The sequence below is a fragment of the Juglans microcarpa x Juglans regia genome, chromosome 3D (assembly GCF_004785595.1).
Source record: "Juglans microcarpa x Juglans regia isolate MS1-56 chromosome 3D, Jm3101_v1.0, whole genome shotgun sequence".
NCBI classification, from domain to species: Eukaryota; Viridiplantae; Streptophyta; class Magnoliopsida; order Fagales; family Juglandaceae; genus Juglans; species Juglans microcarpa x Juglans regia.
Window position 1 is genome coordinate 18,218,478 of NC_054598.1, and position 18,196 is coordinate 18,236,673.

General features: G+C 34.9%; 2 pseudogenes; one reads left to right on the plus strand and one right to left on the minus strand.

Annotated features, from left to right (window-relative positions):
• Window positions 1-81: 81 nt before the first annotated feature.
• On the plus strand, window positions 82-2,385 carry LOC121255106 (annotated as a pseudogene).
• Window positions 2,386-15,031: 12,646 nt separating this feature from the next.
• On the minus strand, window positions 15,032-16,377 carry LOC121255107 (annotated as a pseudogene).
• Window positions 16,378-18,196: the final 1,819 nt, after the last annotated feature.

The window sequence follows — 18,196 nt, forward strand, 5'->3', positions numbered from 1 at the left end:
TCTTGGAGAAATTCGACGGGCTACATAGCACGACTCCCATATAAGCATGTTATTAGCGTTTGCTTCATTTTCGCAACAACAATGCGACTCTACCTACGGCGTGTCTTCCACGTTGGTCGTAGAGCCTCTCACCGTGTAAGCCCTCTCTCTCCGAACACCCTGAACCCCATTAACCCATTTTTCAATACTATCAATGTTTCGTCATCGCATGGTTCTTTCCTTGGTTGCCCTTTGATTTGGTTGACCACCTTTCTTTTCATTATCAGATACCCTTTTGTCAGCAAATCAAGCCCCATCCGTATTTTTGATGATATTAGTAGAGAATCAATTTGTAATATTATTCAAATTATTCAACAAGAGCAATGCGATGACAATAGGATTATCTGTTTGTTTGATTCGGCGCTGGCGCCCATATGAATGTCTAGGGCTTTGATGGAATTGAAAAGGGATCCAAGGTTAGCTTTGCGGTTCTTCAAATGGGCCGGAACCCGAATCGGGTTTTGCCACACCACGGAGTCATATTGTATCTTGATCCATATATTGTTTTACACGAGAATGTACTTCGACGCCAATAGGATTATTAGAGAGTTAGTTTTGTTGAGGTGGGTTTTGCCAGGTTGCCATGTGTTTGACGTATTGTGGTTGACAAGGGGTGTTTGTCTTCCAGGGTTTGGTGTGTTTGATGCTTTGTTTAGTGTTTTGACTAGGCTAGGAATGCTGGAGGAAGCGATCGAGTGCTTTTTGAGGATGGAGAAGTACAAGGTTTTGCCAAAACCTCGGTCTTGTAGTGAACTTTTGCATAGGCTTTCAAAGACAGGGAAGAGGGAATTTTCGAGGAAGTTTCTTAAAGATATGGTTGGGGCTGGAATTAGTCCTTCGGTTTTCACATATAATATAATGATAGACAATATGTGCAAAGGAGGAGATCTGGAAGCCGCTAAAAGCATGTTCGAAAAAATGAAACAAACTGGCATTATGCCCGATGTTTTCACATATAATTGTCTTATTGATGTATATGAAAAGGCAGGCAAGAGGGAATTGTCGTGGAAGTTTTTTAAAGATATGGTTGGGGCTGGAATTAGTCCTTCGGTTTTCACATATAATATAATGATATCCAATATGTGCAAAGGAGGAGATTTGGAAGCTGCCAGAAGATTGTTCGAAAAAATGAAACAAACTAGCCTTATGCCCGATGTTTTCACATATACTTCTCTTATTGAAGGATATGAAAAGGCAGGCAAGAGGGAATTGTCGGGGAAGCTTTTTGAAGATATGGTTGGGGCTGAAATTAGTCCTTCGGTTTTCCCATATAATAAAATGATAGACAATATGTGCAAAGGAGGAGATTTGGAAGCCGCTAGAAGCTTGTTCGAAAAAATGAAACAAACTAGCCTTATGCCCGATGGTTTCACATATAATACTCTTATTGATGGATATGGGAAGTTTGGATTCTTGGATGAATCGGTTAGCATATTTGAAGAAATGAAGGATGCAGGTTTCAAACCTAATGTAATAACATATAGTGCTTTAATTAATTCTTTCTGTAAATTTGAAAGAATGCCTCAAGCTTTTGAGTTTCTCCATGAGATGAAGATCAAGGGGGTGGTACTGAATGTTGTTACTTATAACACATTAATCGATGCATTTTGTAAGGAAGGGATGATGCAAGAGGCAATTAAATTTTTTCTTTACATGAGACGTGTTGGTCTTCTGCCCGATGAATTTACTTACACTGCTCTGATTGATGCAAGTTGTAAATTAGGCAATCTAAATGATGCTTTGGAGCTGGCTAATGAGATGATGCAGGCAGAAGTTGACTTGAACATTGTCACCTACACAGCTCTAGTGGATGGTCTATGTAAAGGTGGGAGGATAAAGGCAGCAGAAGAAATCTTTCAGGCAATGCTGAAAGCTGGAGTAATTCCTAACCATTTTATATACACAACCCTTATGGATGCTTATTTCAAGGCAGGAAAAACTACAGAGGCTCTCAATCTGCTGCAGGAGTTACAGGACTTGAATATTGAGGTCAGCGTTGTTACTTATTGTGCACTAATTGATGGTTTGTGCAAAATGGGATTGGTTGAAGAGGCAATCAAGCATTTTAATAGCATGAACGACATTGGTATGCAACCTAATGTTTCAGTTTATACAGCATTAATTGATGGTCTCTGTAAAAATAATAGTATTGAAGCAGCCAAAAAGTGGTTTGATGAGATGATTCAGAGGGGTCTCCATCCTGATGCTATTCTGTGTATATGTCTATTGAGGAAGTATTATAAGCTGGGAAAAGTAGATGAAGACATTGAATTGCAAAATGAGATGGTCAAAAAGCGTCTAATTACTTGCAGTGATGATCTCCCAGTTCCTACTTTACAAACTTGAGAGAAATATATTTCCAGCATTAGATCAATGGAGTTGTGTTCAGTGTTTGGATCAGAAACACAACACAGTTTACCTTTCCTAAATGGGAGCTATGTTCAGTGATATTCTGTCTTTTTATATATATATATATATATAAGAACTTATTGGTATTCTGTTCAAAGTCCTTTGTTGTCTCATCATGCAAATTTTGCTACCAGATGGGTTTTAGTTTAAATTTCTCAAGCGATCTTCAGCAGAGAAATCAGTTTATGTTATTCTAGAAATCAGTTCAATTACGTTAAATTCTCACTCAAGGTGAGTGATTGTATTTTTCCAAGTCATTACAGAGGGAAAAAAAGAGCAGTAAGCTAGCAGCTAAAATATATAGTAACCTTTTAGTTTTGTAGTTACAAATTAAACCAAAATTGGTAGTAACTCCTTCCTGCATTTTCTCTTTCAACTCTTCAAGGGAATTATTACCTGGAGTTACCCTCACTATTAGTCATTGGGCTTCCAATCCCGCCGCTTCGCATCGTCCCTATAAGAATTGTCACATTATCTTAGGTAGCATAGCTGTCTTTCGGTTCTTTTCTCTTGTACCATGGTTATGGTTCTGAGAGCTCGACCATCCTCAATGGATTAGTCAAAACTAAAAGACACTCTTGATGAATGTGAGATGAATTTGATTTTTGACTATTTCATTTACATAAGTCTCCATATTGGAAAATATAATTTTTTCATTATATAACAATAAAATAATACTAAAAACTGAAAATACTACGAAAGGAAAGGAAAAAAATAATAATAATGTAGCAAGTTAAAAGAGAGAACGAAGTTACGGCCTATACAAACTACTGAAATACTCAATTGTATCGATTCTTCCGTTATCTCCCTGGTAACGGCGCCAAAATTTGATTGCACCCAAAGAATAATATGGTAGTTGTAGCACAGTTTTAAATGATTAATGGAAAATAAAGATTAATTTTAAATGCAAATTAAAGTGAAGCAAAGCGACTAACAAAAATAGTACTCAAGTTTGACGAGCAGTAACGCATCAGAAATCCCTTGCCCAAATCTGGTATTTTAATTATTCTTAATTTATTGAATAACTCAATTTCCAAAATTCTCAATCAGAAGGTATAGATTTATAAACCAAAATTAAAACAAATGTAACCCTTTGAAAAATCATTCACCACTTTTAAAATACATAAATTATTATCCCTTTTGAGAAAATCAATGACAACAATATACTCAGTGAGCGATATTGCAGCAAATAATTAAATCAATATAGATAAATAATTGATCCAAACATAATCAAAGAACTAATCACTTCAATAGAAAAAGCATGACTGAATCCATAAACAAAATAAATTCTATGATTATTCAAAGAAGAAAACATTAACAATGAATTAAGAATGATAAAACAAGAGTTTAAGTAATTAAAAATCAAATACATAAATTAAAAATATCATCTAATGTACAAGTTCATCCCTAGCCCTACTTGAGAATTTAGTTACCCATAAATATAATGGACAACAAAAATCTCAAGAGAAAAATAAAGCAAACGGCGGCCATGGAAATTAATTTCGTCTCTTCATTCTTCACTCTGTCCTCCCCTAAAAAAAACCTCAATTTCGTGCTATTGATATGCTTATATAGGGTAGGAAAGAAATCCCTAATGTCTGCATAAAAAATCGCCTAAATTTTAGAACTCATCTTGGCAGCCACGTACACGCTTGAGGAGTTCGAATTTATAAATCCTTATTCCAGACAAATTTGTATCCATTTAAGATAGATTTCCAACACATCAAGAATCGCATTAATCGGATATGTGAGTGGAAAGTTACGATCAAAATACTAAAGTATGTCCAAGCTTTCTCCTAAAGCGTTTTGGACTCTGACTTTTTCTCTTGATCCAAATTACTCTCAATTCCCATCATTATCCTTATTTGAAGAGTCCTACACTCGTTAAAAGTTCTTAGGGTTGTTCCAACGTTTTGCCCACTTGAAAGTCCTTTGAATTTGACTAGGTTTTGACTTGCTCTTTTATAGACCCTGAAATTAAACATAAAAATCTGCTTATGAGTATTCCAAAGTAAATAGAAACTCAATCCAATAATACACATTAATATCTCATTATTTCTATTCACATTTTAGCATTTTAATCCAATAATATGGTATTTAAAATGCACTTTCGCACACTCATCACATCCCTTAACTTACTCATTGCTAGTTCCTAGCAATTTTCATGCCAAAACAATGAAAGAGACCAAAACAAGTCACACACAAAGGCCACCAAGTCACACTTTTCACATTCACATATCAAAACAATCTTAGGAATTCAATAACCATATCACAAGAAATCCCCCTATAGCAATCCACGGAGTGTGTGTGTGTGTGTGTGTTCCAAACTATATCCATCTAACCATAAGCCCTGACACATGCAATATCAAGAACATCTCAAGCGAAAGATTCAACTTCATAACTCACAGGTATGAAAATGTTTCGTGTGAGGATTCTATCTATGGAGTTGACAATGGGTGTACACACACTCACAAGGAGAATTAGGAAATTATGTACAAGCAACAAGCAAACATTGATATTATGATAGGAACACTAACAAATGACTTCCACCACACTTTCCAAAACCTTACTTAGGATTAGAACAGTCAACGCAAAAGGTTGTACCGTGGCTTGGGTTCGGGGTTATATGAAAAAAAAATGATTCAAACACTTCCAAGTATATTCAAAGTTAATCTTATTAAATATCTCAGTAAACCACACTTCTCACTTGATGTACTCTCCAACTTTTCAGATTATCGAATAATAATATTTTTCCTTCTTCTTCCTCTTCTCTCTTTTTCTTTTCTTTTTTTTTTTTTTATTCAACAATTTGATGAACAAACACACCACTTTGGTATTCTCACCATTTCTACCCAACCTTGACTCTTTTTTTTATTTTATTTTATATTCGAGAACCCAACACAAAGCAAAGAAAATGCAAATTCCATACCTAGTATACACTTGGAAGTAAAAGAGTAAAAAAATCAGTGTATAGGCTATACACCAATGTGGAGAGGCATGAACGATGTGGGCATTTGAAAAGAAAAGGCTACATTTGTTTATTGGCTCAAAGTTGGCTACTAGGGGTCTAACATGGAAATGGTTAGTTTGAAAGACTCAAACGTTGATCCTAAATTGACCTTCATCATATCTCAAGTATATCCACCATCTTACCACAAACCATGTAATGATATTCTCAAAAGAAGTGCCCAATTCTACAGACAGTGAACGCTTATCACAATTTACTACATTTGTAGGCTCTCAATCCTCCCCAAAACTCACATGAATACTTAAGCAAAATATTCTTTAGCTACATGTATCAAATCACCAGCATACCACAAAGCTTGGATGAGTGCATTAGGGATTCTGTGAATGCTTCAGCAAAACATGATTATGGTGGGTTTGGTGAATTCACTAAGATGGCTATGAATGAGAATGAGTATACATGTGAAAAAGATGCACGTGTGATGCAAATTTAAAAAAAGAATTGACACATGAAAATATGCCACAGAATTCCAACAAGCATTTTAAATACTGAATTTGCACTACCACCTCCCAACTTAAATGAAATATTGTCATCAATGTTTAAGACTCAAAATTGAATTGGGAGTAGCTAAAAATGGTAGAATACACTTGATGAGTGATGTGGGTAGCTCACTAATCATCAAAGATGGTAACCTGAAATGACAAAATGAAACTAACCTGCAAACAAAAACAAAGAAAACAACATCAAACAAAAAAGAAAAGAAAGAAAATATGAGAAAACAAAAATAAAGCAAAATAAATAAAGAAAAAACATACTTGCATGGTGTGGTCGAGGTTGATAGACCGGATCTACAAGTGGAATGTCTTCCACTTCCGGAACTTGCCTATCAATTAATACTTTAAGGCGTTGACCATTTACTTTAAAGATCCAATCATCCTTAGGATCCTCTATTTTTACTACTCCATTTGCAAAAACATTCTTCACTAGAAAAGGGTCGGTCCACCTAGACCGAAGTTTTCCTAGATGCTTATGGAGTCTAGAATTATATAAGAACACTCGATCATTAAGCTTAAATGTTCTTTTCAAAATATTTTTATCATGAAATGCTTTCATTTTAGCCTTATAGATTTTAGAGTTTTCACAAACATCATTTCTCAACTCCTGTAACTCGGTCAAATGAAATTTTCTAAGCTTACCTGCTTCTCCCATGTCAAAATTGAAATGCTTAATGGCACAATAAACTCGATGCTCGAGTTCCACAGGTAAGTGGCAAAGCTTTCCAAAACCAAGCCTATAAGGTGACATGCCTAAGGGAGTTTTGAAAGTTTTACGATAGGTCCAAAACGCAACAACTAGTCTTAAAGACCAATTTTTGCAATCCGGGTTGACCGTTTTTTCTAAAATTTGTTTAATTTCTCTATTTGCAAGTTCTACCTGTCCACTTGTCTAGGGGTGGTAGGCAGTAGAGATCTTATATACTACCCTATATTTTTTCATCAAAGCTTCAAAAGAACGGTTGCAAAATTGCATACCCCAGTCACTAATGATAGTACGTGGTGTACCAAATTGAGATAACACATTCTTTTTGAGAAATTTAATTACCGTCCTATTATCATTGCTCATGTAAGCTGATGTCTCTACCCATTTTGACACATAATCTACTGCCACAATAATATATTGATATCTAAAAGGAGGAGGAAATGGTCCCATAAAATCAATGTCCCAACAATCAAAAATTCCAACACTAAAATTGGGTTTAAGGGCATCATATTACGACGGGACTTACCTGTGTAGGACTTACCCATTTACTATCAGCAATAGGATATATGATTCATGCATCTAATAATTTCAACACTTCATTCTTCACCACTTCTTTCATAGTGAGATTAAACCTACGCTGGGGGTCTTTACAAGGGCTAATTCCTTCCTCCAAATTAATTTTATGAAAACAGACTTGGGGACTAACACTTTTTATATCAGCAATGCTCTAACCTAAGGCTGACTTATGCTCACTTAAGGTACGAATTAACTTCTCACCTTGAGACTCAGACAATTTAGATGAGATAATAACAGAAAGAGTATCACTTGGATCAAGGAAAGCACGCTTTAAACCCTTATGCAGAGGCTTCAATTCAACTTTTGCTTCCACACTGAAGGAATTTGTTTTTCACCTTTCTCAGGCAACTCCTCAAACTTCAGTTGCCATGCCCGAGTGCCATAATCCTGAGTTCTATAAAAAATAGCACAAATATCAACTACATCAAATGGATCACTAATAGAATCAAACTCAGAATTAATAAGAAAATACTAAGGGGATCAAATTCATGAGCTGTAGAAACTCCCATATCCATGAGTGAGTCAATTATGTATATCTAGTGGCTCTCTCGTCATCATCTTCTGGCTGTTTTGCAATATGGAAGATATTCACCTCAAAAGTCATGTTTCCAAAAGATAGTTTCATGAGCTCATTCCTACAATTAATAAGAGTATTAACAGTGGCAAGGAAATGCCTACCTAAAATCAAAAGAATTTTAGAAGTAGTATCAACAACAGAGCTAGTGTTAAGGATTAGGAAATCAACAGGATAATAAAATTTGTCAATTTAAATTAGAACATCCTCAACAAGACCCCGGGGTACTTTGACTGAACGGTCAGCGAATTGCAATACCACAGTGGTTGGTTTGATTTCTCCCAACCCCAACTGCAAATAAATAGAACATGACATTAGATTCACGCTAGCTCCTAAATATAGTAAAACTTGCCCAAACTCATGATTTTCAATGCTGCATGCAATGGCTGGACAACTAGAATCCTTGTACTTGGGAGGAATCCGCTGCTCAATTAGAGCACTAACTTGCTCTATCAGGAACGTTGTCTTCTTCACATGGTGCTTCCTCTTAACTGTACACAAATCCTTAAAAACTTTTGCATAAGTAGAAACTTGTTTAATCACATGCAAAAGAGGAAGATTGATTTTTATCTGCCTTAGATTTTCTAGGATTTCATTGTTAGAATCCAGAGTTCACTTACTTGATTTTAAAGTTTGAGGAAATGGTACCTTAACAGGACTCTTTGTCACCTCAGGTTCCTTGGGTAGCTCGACATCACGACAATCTTGATTCTTTTCCACATCCTCTGATTTGTTCGTTGTTGGGATGTGTAATGACTTACCACTTCGTGTCACAATGACATTCACATCCATCAAATTCTCTTGCACCATGTGTTGACCATGGGGTGCGGACTAAGCTTGAGAAGGGAATTTACATCGCTCATTTACACTCAAGGAGCTCATCAATTTGGACACTTGGCTCTTTATCTCCTTGTTTTCTTCAACAACCTGTGTAATCAAAGATTCAAACTTTTGGTTAGTCATACCATGTGCCTCAATAAATGCATGCAAAATGTCTTCTAAAGGACTCCTAGAAGATGAAGGTGCATGATATGGTGCAGGCGGCTAGTTTTCAGACTTCCAACTAAAATTGGGGTGATTGCGCCACCTCAGATTATAGGTATCAAAGAAAAGTGTAAAAGGCTTCTTGTACATACCTAAGGTATTACATTGTTCCTCATACATCCCTCTCATCTCAGCAAATGTGGGACACTCTTGGGCTAGGTGATCTACCGCGCCGCACACAAAACATGGTCCAAAAGACTTTGCATGATTAGCCACATGTGTTGGCTTTAAGTCCTTAATTTTTAACACATCTAGCTCCTTAGTGAGCATCTCAACCTTAGCCTTTAGGTTATCCTTTTCCCTGAGAAGGTAAATTCCACCACCATTTGGGTTTCCTACAGGTCGTGACCTATTTGTGCTCTCAATAGCACTAGGTCTAGTCCAAGTGTGAGTTTTTTCAGCAAACTCATTGAGATATTCTATGGCCTCATCCATATGTTTTTCAAGAAAATTCAATTTTTTCCTCTTGCACTGTAGATTGCTTATTTATCCATCTATGAAGGCGTAAATAAAATGAATGTAAGGCAGGTGTTTGAAGAAATACATTTTGTTTGTTTAATACTAGTTAGTGGGTGGGAGCAGCCTATAGATAGCAATCTTTCTTCCATGGAAAAAAAACTAATTTCTGGAAATTTTTTCTAATGATCTTAATTTAATGGGAAAAAATCTTTAATTTTCATAGATTATAACTTGTGACAAATAAAATGGTCCAATATAATTATTTGCAATGAGAATTTTCTGACCACGCGAATTTGGTGACAAAACGTAATTATTTTCTACCAAATAGTATTCACGGGAACTATAAATTTTTTGTCACCAACCAATTTCGTCACTAGCGAATACATATATTTCACTGCAAAAAAAATATTATCTGTAAACTTTTTCTGATGATCTTAAATTTGTGGGAAAAGCTACTTTAATTTTCACATATTGTAACTCGTGACAAATAAAATGGTCTAATATAATTATTTGCGACTTGAATTTTCTGACCACGTTAATTTGTGGCAAAACGTAATTATTTACTACCAAATAGTTTTCACTGGAACTGTAAATTTATTGTCACCAACCAATTCCGTCACTAATGAATACATATATCACCGCAAAAAAAAAAATATTATTGGCAAACTTTTTCAGATGATCTTAAATTTGTGGGAAAAGCTACTTTAATTTTCACAGATTATAACTCGTGACAGATAAAATGGTCCAATATAATTATTTGCAGCGAGAATTTTTTGACCACGAGAATTTGGTGGCAAAACGTAATTATTTGCTACCAAATAGTATTCACGGGATCTATAAATTTTTTGTCACCAACCAATTTCGTCACTAACAAATGCATATATCACCGCAAAAAAATATTATCTGCAAACCTTTTCTGATGATCTTAATTTTGTGAGAAAAAAGTCTTTAATTTTCACAGATTGTAACTCGTGACAAATAAAATGGTCTAATATAATTATTTGAGGCAAGAATTTTCTGACCACGTGAATTTGGTGGCAAAACGTAATTATTTGCTATCAAATAATATTCGCGGGAAAAATTTCTATCCCAAAAATCACTATTTGTTGTAGTGATGCAAGTAAGTAGTTGATGAAGTTATTTGGACAAGACTAGTTTAAGTGAAATGAAGTTAAGTAAAGAATCAATTGAAGGTTTAGAAGAGAATGAACTAAGAGTTAGACTATTTTTAATATGTCAATTCTATGTTTAATGTTCTATCATAAATAGAGAAAGAAATGACGGAAAGTTATGTATGTATGTAGGTTGTCATCTGACACGCATATGAATGGACTGCATGAATGTAAATAGCATGGAGTCTAGGTAAGTATGACGTTCATACTTTTATAGAGTTTTATAGTTCATACTTTTATAGAGTTTTCTTATTTATAAAAAGGAAATAGAATGTTTTTATGAGAAAAATGTTCTTTTGTGAAATGAAGGGAAATGAAATGTTTTCTTAGAATGAAATTACTTTATGAATTTATGCTATGGTATTAATGTTTAAGTATATGTATGCAATGGCCTTCTTTGGTAGCCCCTTTTTACGCACCTCAAGAATAGTTTATGCATATGAAGGGATGTTATATATAGTATTTATTGTATTTATGTTCCATGAAATGAAATGATATTTTATGAAATGAAATGGACTGATGAATGAAAATGAAAGGAATGAATGAAAGAAAAGGAAATGACTGACAAAAAAAATGAATGTTTTGATGTATAAAATTACATAACGACCATGACCGAATGAATGAATGATGGTACCAATAGACTAGGAGGTGAGTGTGTTGGTGGAGTTTTTTAATCTGCTCCATAACATTCCTCCGGCTGTTGCAGATGAAGATAAGTTGGTTTGGAGACCTTCTAAGAAAGGGAAATTCTTGGTAGGTTCTTTTTATAAGATGCTTACAGTCCAACATTCGCCCAACTTTCCATGGAAGAGCATATGGAGGAGTAAAGCACCTTCTAAGGCTACGTTCTTTGTTTGGACAATGGCCCTGAGGAAGATTCTAACCATTGATAACTTAAGAAGACGTGATCTTGTAATTATGGATTGGTGTTGTATGTGCAAAAATAGTGGGGAATCAATGGACCATTTACTCCTACATTGTGAGTTTGCCCGGGATATATGGAATCATTTTTTTAGCAGGGTGGGGTTAGCATGGATAATACCGAAAAAGGGATGTTGAAGTACTTGCAAGTTGGAGAGGGATCTTAGGGACAACACAGATCACAGCTTTGTGGAAGATGGTTCCCATTTGTATTTTTTGGTGTATCTGGAGTGAAAGACATGATAGACATTTTGAGGATCATGAACGCTCAATTGAAGAGTTTAGGAGTGTTTTATGGAAGACTTTATTTATGTGAGCCATTGCTTTAGATTTTAATGGTCTCAACTTCCATGATTTCCTTGTAACGGTTTCTAGTTCATAAAGCGGTGTTTTTCATGTATACTTCCAGTGTACTTGCTTATGCCTATTTTTACATTACTAAAACTTTTTATTACTTATCAAAATATATATATATGTTAGCGGCATGCTTACTTCTCTTTTTTTCCCTATGTAATGACTTGGAAAAATACAATCACTCACCTTGAGTGAGAATTTAACGTAATTGAGCTAGAATAACATCAACTGATTTCTCTGCTGAAGATCGCTTGAGAAATTTAAACTAAAACCCATTTTGTAAGACCTTAACTCTTAAAACCTGATAATCAGCTCTAACAAGGCTAGAGTACTTCCAAATTCAAGAATATATCCATTTTCCAAACCTCAAATCGAACGTAAATACTTCAATTAAATAAATCAAATAAACTCATTTATCCAATATTCAATCCAACAACCCAAATAAAATCAACTTTTCTTCATGTCTCAAATAACAACTAGAAATAATAAAACATTAACATAGTCTCCATAAACCGTCTAAATCCATTGAAGCAAACTTAAGAAAGATAATTAACCTCCAACACCAACGCTAATATCATGAGATACCCAACAATAAATCAATGCAAATCTTCTCCATAGATTCTAATACTGATCTTCAGCTGAGCCATCGATGTCATCTGAAATATTATGAAGATTAACGGGGTGAGTTATCAACAACTCAGCAAGCAGAGAGCATATACTAGCATGTAAACATGAGCATTTATAACATCTGATAAGCCGAACAAAATATTTACTTTCAGAATGTAGAAACAAAACTTGTACAAAAACATTAGAGCAAAATTTTCAGAAAAATATACTTAATCCAAAAAGAGAATCCGTTGGCATTTCTAAACTGAAACATTATAATCTTATCATCGTTTAATATCACATCGGGACAATACCATGTTTAACCCCCGTGGTAGGGTTATAAACCACCATTATACCCTTGGCTGGGTCATTTTCCATGTTTCATCCCCGTGGTAGGGTTATAAACCATCATTATACCCGTGGTTGGGCCATATACCATGTTTCACCCCCGTGGTAGGGTTATAAACCACCATTATACCCGTGGCTGAGCCTTAACAGAAACAGAACGGATTTCATCAAAAATCCGATTACAATCATATACAGAATCAGAACTTCATGCCAAGGTTTTCAGATGACACATCACATCAAAACAAAACACTGAAAAGCTTCAGATCATTTCACATGTTCGAGATAAACATAAACAAAATATTCTCATTTGCTCATAACAAAACCTTTAGAATTCCTTATTCGCTCTTTTACATAGTTCAAAATAAAGTGCACAAAACTAGCTCATGTCTACACCAGTCATAACAAAAAAAAACACTTTCTCTTATGTAGAATTTATGCATATGCAGAATAAACATCTGAGGTTGTTTTCAGATCATCTCTTTTCAAAAATAAACACATTTATTTTCAAAGTCAACCTCATTTTATTTGTTTTATGTAAAACTAGTATATGAACCCCGCTTACCTGACTTCTTTGTATTATCAACACCTTGAGCCGGAACTCTAATTGTAACACCACCTAAACAAAAAAAACATATATCCAACATTTAATAACCAATCTAATAGGCTGCTATTTACTGAGTAATAAATCAAAACCGTCCCTTCACAGCTCAATAACTATCCTAACAATTAAACCCGAACAACTCTCTCTTCAAACCATTCGCATTTAAAACCCAAAACAGCCATCACCTTCTATTAACACCAAACCAACTATAATTATTTCGAAAACCAACAACAGCAACTCCAATAATTAAAACATAACCCAAACCAAACTTCACTTCCAACCTTCTAATAAAATAATTTCAGTGCAAGCATCAATATTCTAGTCATTGAACAATTGAAGACTTGCACAAAAAAAACCAATACAACTAGCTCCAAAACACCCATCAATTTACACTAAATAGTCTCAAATAATAGTCCAAAACAGTCTCACAAATCCATCCAAAAATCATGCTCCTCAACATAAAAAATTCCATTACACTCAACCACCATTAAAACAGTAACTCTATTACAATTCACAGTCCAAACCTATCATTCAAAAGCTACCAAAAGCTTCGGGGAACTTACCCCAAGAGAAAAACAAATCCCAAAACTCCAAACCGCTTCGAATGGGTCACTGCAAATTCACGTCCAAAAATATTCACAGAAATCTCTAGTGAAAGAGAAAGTGACCTACACAAGGAAAGTTTGAGAATCTGAGTGTGTGCGTGTGATCAAAACAGGGCAGAAACCGAAAATAGTAAGGAGACCCGTATGAGTAAAACCGGAAGAAGAAGGAAGGAGAAGAAGTAAAATAAAATAAAACAAAAGAGAGGAGTTACCAATCTCTGTTCAAGAAGTCGAACAAATCTGCAGTGGAAAAAAAAAAACAATTTGTAGTTTCAAAACCTTGAGTTGAGCGCACGGTGAAGAGATGAAGAAGAAGAAAAACAATGAGAGAACCCGATTGAGAAATCTGTAAAAGTGAGTGAAACCGAACCTTGAGTGTGAAAGGAGATGAAAATCAACTGCTGGAGTCGTGGGTTGGTGCGCACGGGTGAGTGAGATACGAAAATGAAATGCAGAGGCTGTAACCGCGAAGACGAAGAATAGTGCGGCGTGAAAAGGGAAAATAACCTTCACCCAAACGATGCCGCTCGGGTCTCACATCATGCGCTTGTGGGTTGGACTCCAAGCATCCGGGCTGACTCCAAACGGGCTGGGCCTAGAGCCCGGGTGTTACACATTTGGTAGCAAAATTTGCATGATGAGACAACAAACGACTTTGAACAGAATACCAGTAAGTTCTTATAACCAAAAAAAAAACCGAATATCAATAAGTATCAGCACCAGCCTATTTATCTAATCACGAACCATCAAATATCACTTCGCAACATCATTCCATCCAGTAAGAAACAAGTGAGGAATTATGTATACCTTGGGTTCTCATATTCCCATTTATGAAAGGTAAACTGTGCTGTGTTTCTGATCCACCACTGAACACAGCTCCGTCGAACTAAGGCTGGAAATATATTTCTCTCAAGTTTGTAAAGTAGGAACTGCGAGATCATCACTGCAAGTAATTAGACGCTTTTTGACCATCTCATTTTGCAATTCAATGGCTTCATCCACTTTTCCCAGCTCATAATACTTCCTCAATAGACATATACACAGAATAGCATCAGGATGGAGACCCCTCTGAATCATCTCATCAAACAGCTCTTTTGCTCATTGCACCTCGCCACACCGAGAAAAACCCCAAATCAAGGAATTATATGCCGGCAGATCAAACTCCATACCCAAATCAATCATTATGCCTGGTAAATTGAGAGCCTCTGCAGTTTTTCCTGCCTTGAAATAAGCATCCATAAGGGTTGTGTACATAAAATGGTTAGGAATTACTCCAACTTTCAGCATTGCCTGAAAGATTTCTTCTGCTGCCTTTATCCTCCCACCTTTACATAGACCATCCACTAGAGTTGTGTAGGTGACAATGTTCAAGTCAACTCCTGCCTGCATCATCTCATTAGCCAGCTCCAAAGCATCATTTAGATTGCCTAATTTACAACTTCCATCAATCAAAGAACTATAAGTAAATTCATTGGGTAGAAGACCAACACGTCTCATGTAAACAAAAAATTTAGTTGCCTCTTGCATCATCCCTTCCTTACAAAATGCATCGATTAATGTGTTATAAGTTACAACATCCAGTACAACCCCATTGATCTTCATCTCATGGAGAAACTCAAAAGCTGAGGCATTCTTTCAAATTTACAGAAAGAATTAATTAAAGCATTATATGTCATTACATCAGGTTCGAAACCTACACCCTTCATTTCTTCAAATATAGTAACCGATTCATCCAAGAATCCAAACTTTCCATATCCATCAATAAGCAAATTATATGTGACAACATTGGGCATAAGGCCAGTTTGTTTCATTTTTTCGAACAATCTTCTAGCGGTTCCCAAATCCCCTCCTTTGCACATACTGTACATCATTATATTATATGTGAAAACTGAAGGACTAATTCCAGCCCCAACCATATCCTTAAAAAACTTCCTCGACAATTCCCTCTTGCCTGCCTTTTCCCATCCATCAATAAGAGAATTATATGTCAAAACATTGGGCATAAGGCCAGTTTGTTTCATTTTTTTGAACAAGCTTCTAGCGGCTTCCAAATCTCCTCCTTTGCACATATTGTCTATCATTATATTATATGTGAAAACCGAAGGACTAATTCCAGCACCAACCATATCTTTGAAAAACTTCCTCGACAATTCCCTCTTCCCTGAGTTTGAAAGCCTATGCAAAAGTTCACTACAAGACCGAGATTTTGGCAAACCCTGTACTTCTCCATCCTCAAAAAGCACTCGATCACTTCCTCCAGCATTCCTAGCCCAGTCAAAACACTAAACAAAGCATCAAACACACCAAACCCTATAACACAAACACCCCTTGTCGACCACAATACGTCAAACACATGGCAACCTGGCAAAACCCACCTCAACAAAACTAACTCTCTAATAATCCTATTGGCGTCGAAGTACATTCTCGCGTAAAACAATATATGGATCAAGATACAATATGACTGTGGTTTGGCAAAACCCGATTCGGGTTCCCGCCCATTTGAAGAACCCCAAAGCTAACCTTGGATCCGCTTTCAATTCCACCAAAGCCCTAGACATCCATATGGGCGCCAGCGCCGAGTCAAACACTATTGTCATCCCACTGCTCTTGTTGAATAATTTGAATAATATTACAAATTGATTCTTTACTAATATCATCAAAAATACGGTTAAGGCTTCATTTGCTGGCAAAAGGGCATCTGATTATGAAAAGAAAGTTGGTCAACCATATCAAAGGGAAATCAAGGAAACAACCATGCGATGACGAAACATTGATAGTATTGAAAAATGGGTTAATGGGGTTCAGGGTGTTCAGAGAGAGAGGGCTTACACGGTGAGAGACTCTACGACCAACGCGTAAGAGACCGCGTAGGTGAAGTCGCATTGTTGTTACGAAAATGAAGCGAATGCTAATAACACCCTTATATGGGTGTCGTGCTATATATAACCCGACGAATTTTTCGAAATTGTCATTCGGCCTTTTTTTCGTTTTTTCATTTCATTTTTTTTTTTATATTTTTTAATTTTTTGAATCGGATCATTTATGACATATTTCAAAGTTAATAAAAAAATATTAAAACATCATAGAATGAGATGAATCTAAATAATTTTATTAAGAATGCAAATTCATGTCTTTCATAAAAATATTATTGTCTATAGAAAAGATAAATAACTTGTTAGAAGGTTATAGCAATGGTAGTATTTTGTGGAGATCATTCCAAAGTTTAACACAGAATACTTATTGTTTTTAGACTTTTTATATTCAAATAAATAAAATAAAGAATTCCATGTTACATTTTTCATATTTTATTCATTAAGAATGTGGAAGGAAATATATGTTTTTTTAATTAAAATTTAAAAATAAATAAGGTTTTAAATAATAAGTAATGTTACATGTAGTCATAGAGTGTGCAAGCGTCATGCATTCGTTTTAAAAATAGTATGGTTTACTATTAAAAAATTAATTATTTTTCAAGTGGATGCCATATTTTTTTTTCTAAAGAGATTATACGGCATTTGCGCACTCCACGATTACAAATATAACTTCTTTTAAATAAATTAGAGTCTATTTAAATTAGTCTAGAATTAATTAGATGAGCTATTGAATCGATCACGAGAGCGTTTAAAATATTTGATTTTTTTTCGACTCAAAATAAATTGAATTTATCTAATCGAATTGCTTTTCAAAGGTAACTTTCCACCAAGAAAGATGACCCAAAAACCTCTAAAATAATAAGAAAAACTTGAAGCAAAAAGAGAGAAAAAAAAATATAGATACATAACCAGTTTAAAAATTCTAAATTATTAAACTCTAAATTACTAGCATCCTAACATTTTTACTAATTATAACTATGCCCATAAAAAAATACATAGCCAATTTAAAAATTCTCTTAACATAAATATAAAAAAATCGATTAAAACAGGAAAACAAATTTTGTTTAATAGAAAAGTAGACTTAAATAGTTTCACTTTAAAGAGTTCAAAAATAAAATTTTGCACTTACTGTTCACTTCAAAAATTTATATTTTAAAAATATTTTATTACTAAATAATATAATTCAAATCTTCATTTATTTTCTTTATAAGTTATATATTTAAAAATAAAACTCTCACAAAATAAAAACAAGACTTAATATAAAACTCACATAAAGGCAAGGTGTTTTAGGAAATAAACATAAGGTGTATGGGTTATTTGGTAAAAACATCAAAACAAAGGACACTATGCTTGTGAAAACCTCCAAACCAACCATGCGACAGAGGATTCC